General features: G+C 33.2%; 1 long non-coding RNA gene across 1 annotated transcript; it reads right to left on the bottom strand.

The window, feature by feature from the left end:
- Window positions 1–192: 192 nt before the first annotated feature.
- LOC145822784 (uncharacterized) lies at window positions 193–13,075 on the bottom strand. Its single transcript, XR_014364485.1, has 4 exons — window positions 12,453–13,075; window positions 7,351–7,454; window positions 1,110–1,142; window positions 193–299 (listed from the first exon to the last, which is right to left on the bottom strand). It is a non-coding gene; the product is annotated as an uncharacterized LOC145822784 (long non-coding RNA).
- Between the last annotated feature and the right edge of the window lie 3,127 nt (window positions 13,076–16,202).

Here is a 16,202-nt window from a genome sequence, read left to right as displayed (position 1 = left end):
GAAGTAGTGAGTGTGAATACAAGGCAGCTACTTTGTACATAATGATTAAAGGTCAGCTCTGTGCCTAGAACCCCATTAATAGGAACTAAACTATGTGTATTTCTATATATAAATATATATATATATACCTTTATTTTATCAATATAAAGTTCAAAATATTATTGATCACTTCATTATAAAATCAAAATCAAAACTCAAGAGAATTGCTTACCTCTTCTAACACCAAATTGATCCAAGAATGGCCCAGATTGCCTAACTAAAAATGCCAAAAGTTCTGGTACATCGAGCGGTGGAACTTCCTACATCATATATATAAGAAAAGCAGAAGAAAAGAAAATATTCAGCATAGTGTATTATAGATTGTAGGAAACTAGAATCATCAATATATCCAATCTATGACAAATGTCAATCAATCCTAAGGAACAAACATACTACACCACCACATATGAATTGGTCTATAATTAAACCTAGGCCTGAGGTTCAGGCATCTACGTATGTGAGATGTTAGAATGTGATAAATACTGCAACATGAAACACATATCAAGGACACAATGGCATGTCAATATCCATAACAAAATGGTGTTTAACACAACCACCTTGATAAAAGAAGAAGAAGAAGAAGAAGAAAAATGGCATTCATGTCCAATACAAACACCACATTGCAAAAAAATTTGTTTTCCCTGAAGAATGAAACACAATGCTAGCCTTTCAGTATGCACAACTACAGCAACATGAACTCCAACAGGACATGACCCTCCCAATTAATGAGTACAAACCACATATCATCCAACTAACAACTCAAACATAGGATGTAGGAAAAGGATTACAATAAACGTTGGAATCATAAGATTCATATTATTGACGGCTGAGAAAACAACTTCCAGTCAACAGTGCTTATATGACTATTATGTCATTGTTGAAACAACTCTCCATTTTTTAGAAAATAAATAAATATAGATATATATTAAATAAAATTCAATATTTTATCTCCTTTTCTTCCCCTAGTGCCTTCAGAAAGAAAATATAGATTATAGACTCAAAAAAAAAAAGTTCTAAAAAAATTAACACAATAATGAATGATACATGAAGAGGAGTAGTTCAATACTAACCTTTGAATCAGTTGGGTCCTTGCAAATTGCTTTCTGCAAAATAAATAATTGGGTAACAGATTAATAACGAACATATGAATCCAACTTGCAATTCTAACGTGAAATGAAAAATAAGTAGATACGCATCAATTACTAACAAAGATAATGATCAGGAAATTCTATCATCTAGAAACAAGGTTATACATTATTACCAAGCATTCACTTCCTATATTGGAATGAATCAAAACACATGTTATAGTTAGCAGCAACATTCGCACTAATCTTATGTTTACGGCCTTCCTTTTAATGAAAAAATGTTTATGCCTTAGCACATAACTAGTTCCTTGCTTACCTTCAATGGACATGGTATGCCACTTGATGCATAAATATTTGATCCCAAATAATAGCCAGCCTCGAAAGAACATAACAAGAGTACAAGACTGACAATGTATGAAACTTAATAGTCAAAACTACTGCATTTACTGCCATGCCAAAAAAACTCAATTCAAATGATAATGGATCTACAATGTTGACTTTCAGAAAACAACTAGTTGCGTCTCTCAAAAACGGAAGGAGTGATAAGAGTAGTAAAAACATTTTTACGCAGTTTGAACAGGGTGACAAGTAAAAACATTTTTACGTAGTTTAATTTAAACAGGAAGATCCAACCTTGTGAGATCATTCCTTATTGAATAAACCATGTTGGGAACTTTTAGAGATGCATACTTAGGTGATATACGTCCCAATGTCCCGTATTACCTTGCATGGACCAAGGATGGAAGAATAAACAGCAATCTACAACTTTAAGAAGATCATTTTTTATAGAAAATCGTAAAAGGCAATGAGTCTCATGAAGAGCCAACAAAAAATATACATAGTTTTGTAAATAAGAAAAATCCAAAAGAGCTTCAACAGGGTGCAAACCGGAGTACATGCAGAGAAGCAAAAATGACACAAAAAATATCTTTAGAATTAACCAAAAAAGTCCAATGATCGCAGCAAACCCCTATAGGCCACACAAATAAACTGCTTAAAAGAAGGGAAAAAAATGCTTCCATGGTCACAAACACCTCACTCCTTGAAATGAAGTCCTATACCTCTCCTTCCATAGACAACAAAAGAGGCATTAAGGACACACTTTTTAAACTGCATCCTCACTTGCTCACTCTAGACCAGCAACTGGAGTCCAACAACTCTTAACACAAACTTTGGCAGAAAACACGCCATTTGACAGAGGCAAAATGTAGCACGGACACGGACACGACACGGACACTCCATTCTTACATTGTGCTAATCTAACATGTATCGCCCTTAATACCAGCCATGCTTTGCCGTGGAAAAAATCATCGCAGCCACTCTATGGGAACATTTACTCTGGTGAAAGTTTCCTGCAGTTGAAATGCAAAATGTCATGCTTTTTGGTAACTATACAGTGCCATTCCTAGGGAACAAAATCTACGTATATCCCATGATCTACGTATATCCCAAATTTTAGTTGACTTGTATAAATCTTTCTTAGCCAGGCTTAAAATATAACCCTAATAAGCCCTCATCTATAAACAGGGTTTTATTTCACATCTTATGGTCAAACGACTATTGCAGTAACATTTCAAATAAAAAATTAATTTGACAATGCTAAAGATCAAGTGATTCAGATAAAGTGCTAATGCTTCACACTTAAAATGTTGTTTGGCACTTGAATAAGGTCTAGAGGAGATTTAGCCCTCAAAATGGAAAAGAATTTGCTTAGGATTGATAACATAACATGACAGAGATTATGAATTGTTCATTTTATTCAATTAAACCAGTACGAATTTGCTTTATGCCAATCAATTCTGCAATCAATATAATAATCAATTAGACACGCAAAAGGATTCCCTTTTTCTTTTCTTTTTTCCTTCTTCCTGTCGAAAATCAAAACGGACAAAAACCACAGGACCCCGTAGCCAACCAATTCACCATTAGTAAGGGAAAAAAAAAAATAGAAACAACCCAACCCTAACCCAGTTCATGTGCCTTAGGTGTTGAATCCTAAAACTTGTTAGCGTGTTTCTTATACCACTGGAAATCGGTGATGTTTGTTCCTGAATGGTTGGTAGAGTATCAAGCATCCATGATACTCTGTGAATTCACCACAAATTAAACACGATCCACCATTGACTAGGAAATCACCAAAACAAACTTAAAATGTATTAAAGTGATGTAAAACGCATATTAATCAATTGATAGTGCAAGCGAATATGGATGGTTCTCTTATTTGACAAATTTATTTTGGTTACAACTAGTTTAATTCTCCTCCCGTACGAAATTGCTGGTCCATTTTAACTATTCCAAACATCCCAAAAAATCATCTACGTTTTTTTATTTATTCTTTCTTTCAATTTGTAGGGAAAAAAATACATTATTTATTGACCCTACTAAAAGGCATGAATGCTGAAAATTGACAAACAGTTGGGGATGGAACGAGTATTTATAAATGAGATGACTTGAAGACCAATCCCATCCAAAATCCAAGTTAAAACCACCTTAGACTTTGCAAAATCGTTGGCCACTGCTCGAGCCATGAAAATCCCTAGAGACTGCCTTCCACTTGAGATCTCAGTTTTTTAATAGATTGGGTGTCTGCTTCCATTTGAGATCTCAGTTTTTTAATAGATGAAAACAAAGTTGATTGAAAACTCACAATTTTCATACAATGGAAGATTTTTTCTTTCAAGCTTGTCCCTTAGCTATCCTTCAAGTCAAAAGTTTTCCTATAAAAAATTGGATATATTGTGGCTAAGATTTTTCTTTATACTTTTGTTTGGATTTGACTTGCTTTCATATGTATTTTTTCTTCTAGGATTTTGTTAAGCAATCAAGTCACACAAGGAGGGTTCTTTCCATTCTAGTTGCTCCCAATATGTATTATTATTTCTTCTATGATTTTGCTAAGCAAACACAAAGGAGGAATAAAATGATTGATATTTGCTCCCAATAGGTATTATTTCTTCAATTGTGATTTTGAAGGTTGGAGCTAGTCCTCCTAGGCATTTGTACATCAACTTCTCAGCACACCAAAATCTCATCCAATCAATTTCCATTTGATTCAAATTCTTGTTAGCCCTCCAACACATAGGAGAATATAATGATTGATGTTGGCCCTCCAATACTACTAAATCAATGACAACCTAAGTTTTCTAATCCAAGATTAAATAGTCTGAGAATTCAACCTGACCAGCCTTAAGACAACCAACTTTATTTTGTTCATGTTGTATCTCAAGGAGGAATAATGAAGGAGAATTTTCCTCTTCCTGGTAGATAAAATCCAGAACGAGACACAAGGAGAAATCCCGGGCAAAAATTACATAAGAGGGAAAAAGGCCAAACTATACATCAGCCCATAAGCTAAATTCTTCCGGCAAATCAATCAAGAAACAAAAGAAAGAGATTCCTAATAGTATTTATCAATAGAGAGAGAGAGAGAGAGAGATTCCTAATAGTAATCTACGTTACACGGACTCGGGTGCGGGTATCGGGTGCGGGTGTGTATCTAAGGGTCAGACACTTTAAAATTAAAAATTAAGGATACGTGGATACGGATCCAAATTAGGATACAGGTATGGAGATACGTTAAATAGTTATTTTTAAATATATTTATTATATGAAGATGAGTTTAAAAAGTTTAAGGAATAACAAATTTTATTAAAAAAATAACAAATAAATAATAAATAAAAATTATAAACATTATTTTAGACATAAAATAAATTATATTATATATTATAAAATAAATTATTTTAATTTTAGACACAAAAGTTATGTTATTTACGATATATTATATTATATAATATTTTTTTGAATAAATAATATTATATAATATGAATAATATTATATTAATATAATTTATATTATACATAATTCAAATTATATTAAAAAGAAAAGTCAGAGACCTATAGAAATAAAAATTGTGTTAGCTTCGCAGAGACAACGGAAGAGGAAGACCTAGAAAATTGGTTGGTAGGGCAATGACTTCGCAGAGACGACGGAAGGGGAAGACGATGAAGAGAGTCCGAGATCGAGTTCAAATGGGAAGACGACGAAGCACAGTACATCGACTTCGCAGATCAAGCTTCGCAGATCGATCAACTTCACAGATCGATCGATGCTCTGCAACCGATTGAAGTCGAAGGCCAGGTTCTCTCCTTGCTCTCTTCTCTTTCGATTCTTCTGCCGTATCCGTTTCTAAGGAGCCGTATCCCGGCCGTATCCCGCACCCGTACCCGTACCCGTGTCGTGTCGTGTCGTGTCGACACAGGTACCTTCTAAATTCCAAAGAGTCCGTGTAACATAGGTAGAGGGACAGAAACTTGAGACAACAGAAGATGGGCAACCCACAAACACTCATCCACAGGAGCCGAAATACATAAAGAGAGGCTAGGACAACCCTCACAAGGGTCGACTAGGCCAGAGGAGCCTTCGGCTGAAGTCGAAACAGCTCTGTGGGACCTTGGCTGGTTCCCACAGAGACTCAGAGGCAACAAAAGATGGGCAACCCACAAACACTCATCCACAGGAGCCAAAATACATAAAGAGAGGCTAGGACAACCCTCATGAGGGTCGACTAGGCCAGAGGGGCATTCGGCTGAAGTCGAAACAGCTCTATGGGACCTTGGCTAGTTCCGACAGAGACTCAGGGACCAGCGATACAGGATGGGTGGTGATAGGTGATGGCTGGTTGGTGGTAGCGGCTATGTGAGTGACGATTTTTAGGGTTTTGGCTCTAATACCATATAATTTAAGAGAATACAAAGCTTGAGTGATGATTATGATATCATCACCTTTTATATTAATCAATCAACTATTACAAAAGGAAGCCCTAAGGCACTGATTAAGGAATCACCTTTTATATCACAATCACAATCTAATCTAAATAAGGAAATAAGGAAATATTCTAACAGCTTCTGCTACTATAACACCCCCATCTCAAATCATAACAATTGTTCACTTTGAGCTAGGCCCTCAAGGGTTTAAAGCATGTTGTTACTTGGAAGGAATATGAACTCATTTATATAGCCCAGGAACTTTTCCCACCTAGACGATGTGGGATTGAATGTGATGTACAATAATGAAAGTGAATTCACTTATATAGCATACTTAACCTAAAATAATAACCATATAAAAATTCTTTGACAAGGAGGAGTAATGCCCTTGGACTTCTGCACGTACTTAAGTCAATAAAGGTGAACACTTTTGCAAGTGTCCCAACAATTGTTGGGCAAGAATGGACATAAGAGCATAGTCAACAAGTATTCATTATTGTCTAAACATCTATTCAACATCAAAATTGCCAAGTGAAAGAAATGTCCTCAATATCATTACCCATTTGGGCAAGTGTACTAATGAAGTTTTACCAGTAAATACACTAGCTATGTACTAAACGGAGAGGAGGGAAAGATGAATCGAGCACTCACAATACCCATAATTACTGTAAAATCCAATGACAAATTAGCAGACGTTAATCAAGTTTTTGAATATTCTACTGAAATCAAACCTTCAAGTAGCAAGGCAAGACATTGTTGATTGCCTAAATTTCAGTTTTCCCATCCTTTCTGGATAGTTCCTAGCATCCTAAATTTCTAGATGAAATAAATGAACATTCACCTTAAACATGCTTTCATATTATGCCAGCCAAACCACATGTTATGAGTATGCTTGAAACAATGGCATTTGGATCCTGTATGCACAGCGACATGCAAATTGTCTTATTATTGACTATATTGACACTTACGATATTTAACTCGCAAAGACAACAATTCTATCAGAAATTTTATTAGTCACATTACTCTCTGGATAATTTCTGATCCAACTGAAGATGAAGCATTTTCCATGTGTCTTTTCAATAAAGTAGGTATATAAGAACAACATACAATCATTTATTTATCTGAGCTGCGAACTCCTGTCTCTGTTATTTGTTCATAGCATGTAATGGACCTCTCTAATAATAACTAAAACAAACATGCAATGTATAACAAGTATTGCAGGCATGCACAGAGTGATCTTGTATGCTCTGTGTAAACTGAAGTCTAAATGCTTCATTAGCATGTTTTTGAACAGATACTTCATTAGCCTGTTTACTAATGCCAAAATTAAGGACATTTTGCATCATCGATACTAAATGTACATCCTGGACAAAACAAATATATAAAGGGAAGGACGTGTCAATAATAGCATATGTATCAGTAATATAGTAAGTTAGAGCTTCTCGGAGCAGCAATGAACTCACCTAACATTGTTTGGGGTAAGCTCATTGAGTGCTGATTCAATAATGGTTGGGCTGAATTTAGAGGGCAAGGATGACCCCACTAGCCAATCATTAGGAGGATACAACTGCAAAATAATTTCAAACGAACAGTTGATGTCAGCAAAGCAAGTGACTGCTGAAGAAACAACATACAATCACTCAGACTGAGTTTGAACAGGATGAAGATGGGGAAAGAGAACAAAAATTCAACTATATAATTTCATGTATTTGTTTAGCAGGAGAAGGGTGGAAAATACAACAAAGTTAAATATCTTATACAACCCACACCAGAATGGCAACTTTGCTTCTAGATTCTTACAAAAAAATACAGTCACTTTTTTCTCTCATTAAAGTAGCCAACTATTGTAACTTTCTCACAAAAAATTAAACCAAATGCAAACGAGAAAATAAATTTTCCTTTCACCTTTTCTTTCACTTCACTATCTATCACTTTTGTTTTCCATCATATTTTTTACTCTAATCAAATGGACCCTCAAGATTCTCATTGAAAAGTTGAAGCGCAAAGCAAGAAGCCAAAGAAAGAGAAGCAGAGAAAAGCTGAACTTCTTAACTACATCTTGTAAAAAAATAAATAAAAAGTGAAAAAAAAAAAAAAAAAAAAAAAAGAAGAAGAAGAGAGAATCAAAAACTACACTCAAGTCAATCAAAGAAACGTCTCCAGGAAATATCGAATTAGTAGTGGCTTATCTCCAAAAACCGGCTTTGTATGAATTTTACTTGTCAAAACAAGTCTAAGCTGAGATTGAGCCTAGCTCCTATGCTACTGAACCAAGCTCAAGCTCCTTGTACTTGGCTGGCTTCATCTCATTTACAGTCTAGATGAAGTGGGAACCTTCACCTTCATCTAGCACATGTTAGCATAATAAACTGACTCAGCTTGCTTAATATTCAATGATCCAAACTCATCAAGGCAAGTGGTGGGTTGCTCTTAAATTATCCTCCAACAATGCTTCACTGCAAAAAAGTAGCATCAATCTTTGCCTACTTAAATGGTACAAAGAAAATTCCACATAAAGACTTAAATATATAAATAAAACCATCAGAGCAATCATGGCTTACTAAGCCAAACCAAGCCTTAGCAAGCTCATCAAATAAATTGAATTCTACACCATTTATAAGTGAGCTTGACTTGTGAACTAAAGCTTGTACCCTATACAGCTTTCTGTAAAGAATGCACCTCAGACAATAAAAAACAACAAACATCAGGATAAGAAGAAATTATACCATTCAAAACCAATCAACCACCTCTGAATTCAAATGACAGGACTTTTTTTTTTTTTTTATCAGCAAAAACAGAATTTATTGAATAGATCAAAAAAGAGGCAAGGATGAGGCATCCTCTACAAGTAAGAAAACACAGAAAGAAAATGCATCTCCAACAAAACAAAAAATAAAATCCAGAAACAACTCCTAATCCAATAACCACTTGCATATTCATGCCACCGTCATCCATCTAAGAATAATCATGGGGAGAATTTGGCTAACCATGGGCCATGCAACTTTTCAACCCCCAGTTAGCAGATAAGTGGGATCTCAAGGATGAAAAGTTCAAAGGATAAATTATTTATCAAAAAAAAAATTCAAAGGACAAATCAAAAGATGGGCAGCTTATTCATTATTTCATCCTCTTGGAAAGAAGATTAAAAAAAGAAGAAGACTATCAAGACATAGCACAAGGATGGTAACCGAGACTGGTACAACATCCAAAAAAATGAACATTCTGTCGACAAAAGAATTTGAAGAGGGTTGCACATGCTACTTTTATAAGTATGGTGGGAACCGTATGTTAAAAATGAAATTGCAGTTGTCATTTCCTTTTTCCATTGTTATAAAATCCTGTTTTCTCATAAAGTTTGTACAAGAGACTATCAGGTTTGAAAGAATTTTGGTCATCATTGAAAAGAATATACAAAATAAAAATAAAGAAGATAATCCAAATTCTTAATTAAAAATCGACACAAAAATAAGAAGAAAAACATCTCCACAAAGGTGAATAGCCTAAAATTGCAATGCTTTCTAATGCAATATCATGCACAAGGATCAAAATTTTGTTGCAGCATGACATTTAAAAAGATTCCGAAAAAGGAATATCTAGTAAACATGCCGCAAATGCAATGGAAATAGCAAAAAAAACTTTGAAAGACAGGTGAACACTTGAAGCACAGAAGAAGATTTATTAATGCATATTAAAATAATTTCCAACAGCGCTATTACGGCAAAAGCACACTTAGAACAGTTTCAAAGCTGATATTCTTTTGTACTATAAAATAATCATAGACAAAATATAACATCGTCATATGAACTCAACATTTTAACACAAGTAAAACAATTCAAAATAAAGGTCATAGCAATTAGAAACTAATATTCCAAAAGATCTTCCAGTTATTCTGATATTGGTTCACCTCTTCTCCTTATCTACTTATTCTCAAAGAAATTCGAGAATTTTTCATGCATATGCTTTTGGGTTCTAAAAAGTCAACAATAAGGCTAAAAGAATAATAACCTTTTGTTCTTTTTAGACTATATTGCTGTCGGCAATAAATTCAAAATAACAATAATAATAACCATCCCAAACATTTTACGAGCAGTTTTCAGTTTTTTATGAAAAGTTTACTTTTATGAATATCAGCATTTTGGTTTTGCAACCAAGCTTTATTGTACTAGAAAGCAAAGACATTCAGCTAATTCCATGCAAAGAGAATTTTCATTTCTGTGCAGATAAAATAGATTCAAAGAAACTTTGATGTCAAATGCGTTGTCTAATTCCCCTGCTAAAATGAATATAGAGACCATCACTCTGGTCCACTACTGCCATATATGACCAAGCTTTGAAACCATACTGTTTAAAGTCTCATTTTCAAAAGAGATACCTACAAAATTAGGGCCACCATTATACAGAAGCTCCAACAACACAAGGAACTAGACTATCTAAACCAGTAAAGATCATGTTATTGCCCATAAGCTACGCATGCCGACATAGGAAATTTTCAAAATATCAAGACATAACACATTAGTAATCCAAAAAAGGGCTCAATATCAAATGTTTCGACTCCAAAATAAAAACTACACCTCCATTAAAGATTCTCCTGTTGTGCTCCTAGATGCATCACCAAAAACAAATCACTGAAGACTCTGGCCCATTTCTTTCTTCTTCCCTTTTTTTTTTGACAAGTAAATATATTAGAAAGGTGCCAAAAAAAGGAGCACAGTCACCACTTTACACCGGCTATGTTTGATTTCGGTTTGGATTAGGCAGATAAGATACCCCCGAATGTGTAAGCCAGGCAAAGGCATTTTAGTCATTCACATGCAAAAGAGTTATCCCCGGTTTAACTGTCCCACCCCTAGGACAAAATAATCCCTCATATGTAGGTAAAGGGGTCACGTGGGATTAGCTATTATGAGCAACTTTTGCAGTACCAAATGTGGGATTATTTACGAAACAACACAAGGATGAGGGAGGAGTCACAAGTCACTACATCTTAGTTGCCAACTTCATATGCAAATGGAAATACAGCATGAGTTACATCAGACAGATCAGTAACAAAGGCACATATGCTTCCACAGTCCACCATTAACAGTTGGCCTCTGAAAACTCCCACTAATGAAAGCCAACATAACTTGATCATTCATTTAAGAATGGAAGTCAATGGCTTTCATGGATGAAATAAATAGACTTGGTTATCAAAAAGAGGACAAAGCATGTTGTTCTTCTCATGCAATATATATATATATATATCGAGCTTTTTTTCTCTTGCTAAAAAAATAAAAGAACAGAATTCGATGTACATCATGTACTAAACAAGCTCTCAAATACTTAACACTGATAATTAAACAGCCAAGACATAGATAAAAGATACTTGCAAACTGCCTTCAGACACAAAGAAACAAAGAAAGAAAGAAAGAAAGAAAGAAAAATTCAAAATGGTGCGAATCAAAGAGGGGCTCACTAACAATGGCATTTTAAAGAGCAGTTCTATTTTCACAAAAATCAATCACAAAAGCCGGCACAACTCTAACATGGTACAAGACCCTATTTGTGGAATTTAATAGGTTCATTTTAGCGAGTCAAAAACTACCCTTCGAATGTTCACAATAATACTAGAAGACAACATTTTTCATTCATGTCATTTTAACTAATACTATGAAACAACAACACTTTAAACATCAAGATGGTCAACAGAGAAAATTATCAAAGTGAACACAAATTAGACAAAAATAAAAACAAAGATCAAAAGCTTTCCTGATCTGCTGGATGAAATTACCCACATCATAACCCATACAAGTAACAGGGCATAGTATCCATTCTCGTATGTAGAAAATCAAAGCACAATCTAAAAAATAAGAAAATCATAACTAGAAAGGCCTCGAAATAAATAATTTCCACCGCATAAAAAAGCAATAATAACACAATGATATGGCTATGCTGCCTGGTATTGTAAGCACAGCACAATTAAAGATCTCCCCAGCTTCAACAGCCAAGTATGAGCCAAAACGTTCAAAGAATCATAGCATATCATTCTTTTGAGATGAAAAACATAAATGTTCCAAGATTCCCAAAAAAAAAAAAATTAAAGTACCAGAGAAACACGAAACAAATGCCACTAAAACAGATCAGAATATGAAAGTAATGTGGGTTAAACAATGTATAAACCAAACTAAAAAGAGAACTGCAATGCAATACCACTTTCAAATTAAACAAAGATCATTTCAAAAGATAGAGACATCTAATATGGTGAATCATTCAAAACTAGAGTCATCATGTACATCATGTACTAAACAAGCTCTTAAATAATTAAACAGCCAAGACATAGATAAAAGATATTTGCAAACTGCCTTCAGACACAAAGAAAAAAAGAAAAATAAATAAATAAATCAATGAAAAGGAAACCACAGTGCAATCAATTTCAGAGTTGGGAATTTACGAGATAACCAGAATGTTCTACGAGAATTTCACACAAATTCTACAGATACAAGTTGAGAATTCAAACAACTAAATTTGGCACAATTAATATGTATATATGTAAATATATAGCACATATTATGTATGTAAAATTACTAACCTTGCCAATTGTGGCGAAAATGGACATGTTCCGTGACCTCCCAATCCCCAGCCGCCGAATCAGACATCCGGGTGGATGCCGCCACAGCAGGAAGAAGCGATTTCCTCCCAGTTGTTTTTTTAAATTTTTTTTCCCCTAAACGTCTCTCTCTCCCCTCCCCCATTCCCCCCTCTCTCTCTCTCCCCCTCTCTGTTTCTCTCTCTAGGGTTTCCCTGCCCTCCCATGGCTTCTCACCTCTCTTCTCTGTGCAGGTTTCTCTTCAAATCTCTCTTTCTTCGAAGCCGTTTTGGGAATCTTCAACGTTTATGGAGTGAGAGACATGGTGAATTCACATAATTTGACGGGGGACGATGATGGATCTATCGTTGGGGAGAAGAGAACGGAGAGGACGTTGAATTGGGGGTTCCGTTGCCGAAGAAGGCGAGGAATGGAGGCGGATTGGTTGGGAATGTGAAGAAAGTGGAGGAGGAGGAGGGGTTCTCACTGTCGATTCGAGAGAGAGAGAGAGAGAGAGAGAGAGAAACCCTAACCAAAACTTTTCAGAGAGTTGGGTTCGGGATGTGAGCTTAATCGCAAATGAGGAGAGAGGAGCATAAAAAGATATAGCCGTTGTTGGGTACCAAAAACACACCTCAAAATTCTAATAAAAATTCCGATAACCAAATTCTTTTGAAATTGTAATTCGAATAAAAAAATTCAAAATTCTTTTCCAATTGTGTAATCAAACACACAATTTAAAATTTAATTTAAAATTCTTTTCAAAATTCGTAACTAAATTCTTTTTAAAATTTTATTTAAAGAAAAATTTAAAAAAATATTTTTTTATTTTATGTTTTAAAATAATGATTTTATTTTTTAAAATATTTAATTTTTTTTTAATTTCAAAAAAATTTGGATGGCCATATATATATCTAAACCATAACAAATTATTTGGCCAATACTTAAAGAAATAAGGGCAAATTACAAACACCCCCTCGAGGTTTGGTGAAAATACAGATTCCCCCTGAGGTTTGAGAAATTACATACCGCCCCCTGAGATTTATATTTCCATAACAAATTACCTCCTGAGGTTTTTATTTTCATACAAATTTCCTCTTAATTTGTTATGCAAATTTGACCTTCAAGGGGCAATTTATAATTTCTCAAACCTTAGGGGAATCTATATTTTCACCGAATCTCGAGGGGTGTTTGTAATTTGCCCAAAAAATAACAAAAAATATTTTTCAATAAAATATAAAAATAAAAAAAAAATATTTTGATTAAAAAGTTTTTGAATTGAGTTTTGAGTTATATGTCTGGTTATGAGTTTTAAAAATAGTTTTTGAATTGAGTTTAGAGTTATGTGTTTGCTTATGATTTGAGTGTGGAGTTGTGTTTTGAATTTAAAAATTTTACAAAAATGAAATAAAATTTTTAAAATGAAAAATAAATTTTTCTTAAAACGTTTTTAAATATTTAAAAGAAATAAATTCAAAAAATTTCAAAATACAACTCAAAATTCAAAAATTTAAAACTCAAAATACAACTTAAAACTCTTTTCAAAACTCAAAATTCTTTTCAAAATTCAAAATTCAAAAAATCAAAAATATTTTCAAAACTCATAACTAAATAAATTTTTATTTTTTTTAAACTGAACTCACAACTCCACACTTAAAATCACAATTTCACACTTAAATCATAATTATAAAATTAAACTAAATGGATTTTACCCTTAACTCTTGCACTCACTAATATGCCTTGCACGTACTCTCTCTCTCTCTCTCTCTCTCTCTCTCTCTCTCATACAGAGATGAAATTAGGATTTTATTACTACAGGGGTTAAAAGATAAATAATATTTTTTTACCGTATAGACAAATACACATATATGTACAATATTATGTATAAATTATACATATACACATAAAAAAATTTAAATATCATATAAACAATCTCTAATAGAATGAATAAATTTTTTTCTAGAAAAATAATAGAGAATAAAAGATGAGAAAAGAATGAAGTATATATCTTTTATACTACTATTTTATTTATAAAATAATACATATATATATATATATTTAGAAGTACTATGGAAAATAAAATTTTCACAGAGACAGAAGGTCATGACCCCTCATAATCTTCTCCTAGTTCTATCCCAGCACACGTACACTCACCTCATTCTTTGAATAAAAATAAAAATAAAAATAAAAATAAAAATTATCTTTATATTTTTAAATTTATTTTATTTTATTAAAATATATTTAATATTTAATATACAAATTCTATTTTTATAAAATTGATATTGTTCTAAAAATATATTTAAAATTTTAAAATGCAACTAATATTTCACATATTTAATAAAAATTTAAATTAATAATCTAAAATATATAAAAATTTATAGAATTAAAATAATTTGTATGACTTAAGTTAATATAAATAATAAATTACTTTTCTAATTAATATATATATATATATATATATATATTGGTAGGAGAAAACGTTTAGAATAATACAATTGTAAATAAAAATATATTAATTCAAACCACGCAAATAATAACTCAAACCGAAATAAAAATATAAAAAAAAAAATAGTGGCCATGTTTGATCTCACACACAAAGTAAGATTTGTCCCCACACAAACTAAACTTACACTTCACATAGACTAGACTTGTATCCCTATACATATTAGACTTGCACCCCACACCCTACATACATTAATCTCGTGTCTTACATAGATTAGACTTGCATCCCTACACAGATTCAACTTGCACGCCTCACAAATTAAACTTGCACTTCACACTAACTAAACTTTCACCTTCACAACTAACTAAACATAGTAAGAAAAATACACAAGCGGGATGCTAAAGCACAAAAACTTGCATATTTACCGACATCCTGCAAATAATTATAAAATAAAATTAATAAAACATGCATGAACCTATATACAAGATCTTATATACAAGATCCTAATGCAATTCATTCATGAAATTCAACTAAAAATCCGACTTCTAAAATATATGACATATGAATCATCTCAAGACATGAGATAGCGCACAAAATCACATAATAAGATTAAACTCATATATGCAAATTTAGCCAGATCTTAAGGTATAAAACATGGATGCAAAGCATGGATATGATAACAAGCTTGATATACTACATATGTACAAATAGGGAAAGCAAATAAAAGAACGTGATAGAAAGAAGTGGGAGTAGGGAATTATTACAACGCTTTGAATATTACAAATAAGATTTGGGGGGAAGAGCAACAAAAATGTTACAACAAAATATCCTCACAACTCTCTCTAACTAAAATAAAAGAAAAATAGGAGCTTCAGGGGGCCTCTGAGACCATCGGAGACTGTTTTTCTTGACATCGGGAGGCTGTTGGGTTTTGTCTAGAAGAGGTGGCTAGCCGACCAAAAGTTAGCCGGCCGGCCAATCAAATCAGGACAAAAACTCTATTTTGTTCAAACACCAGAAAAACAAATGAAAAATATGCAAGTGGCTCAACTAACCACTTCCAGTTAACTTACAACAGGTTTATAACATGAAATTGAAGCAAGAAAAGCAATATAAGAAAGAGAATGCAAGAAAGTAAAGAAAATGAAAATTATGTAAAATTTACCTTCCAAAGAAGAATTTGATTTCCAAACTTCCTTTTCAAGTTTATGAAGTGTGTTCTCAATTCTCAGTTCGAAAATTTGAAATTCTAGTTAGAATGGTATTTTTGGGTTGTTTAACAGTGTGTGTGTGTGGGGAGTTATATAACT

Source organism: Camellia sinensis, chromosome 3 (assembly GCF_055761805.1).
Source record: "Camellia sinensis isolate YWXY chromosome 3, ASM5576180v1, whole genome shotgun sequence".
NCBI lineage: Eukaryota > Viridiplantae > Streptophyta > Magnoliopsida > Ericales > Theaceae > Camellia > Camellia sinensis.
The sequence above is the reverse complement of the archived record's forward strand: the minus strand, read 5'-3'. Positions and strand labels throughout refer to the sequence as shown.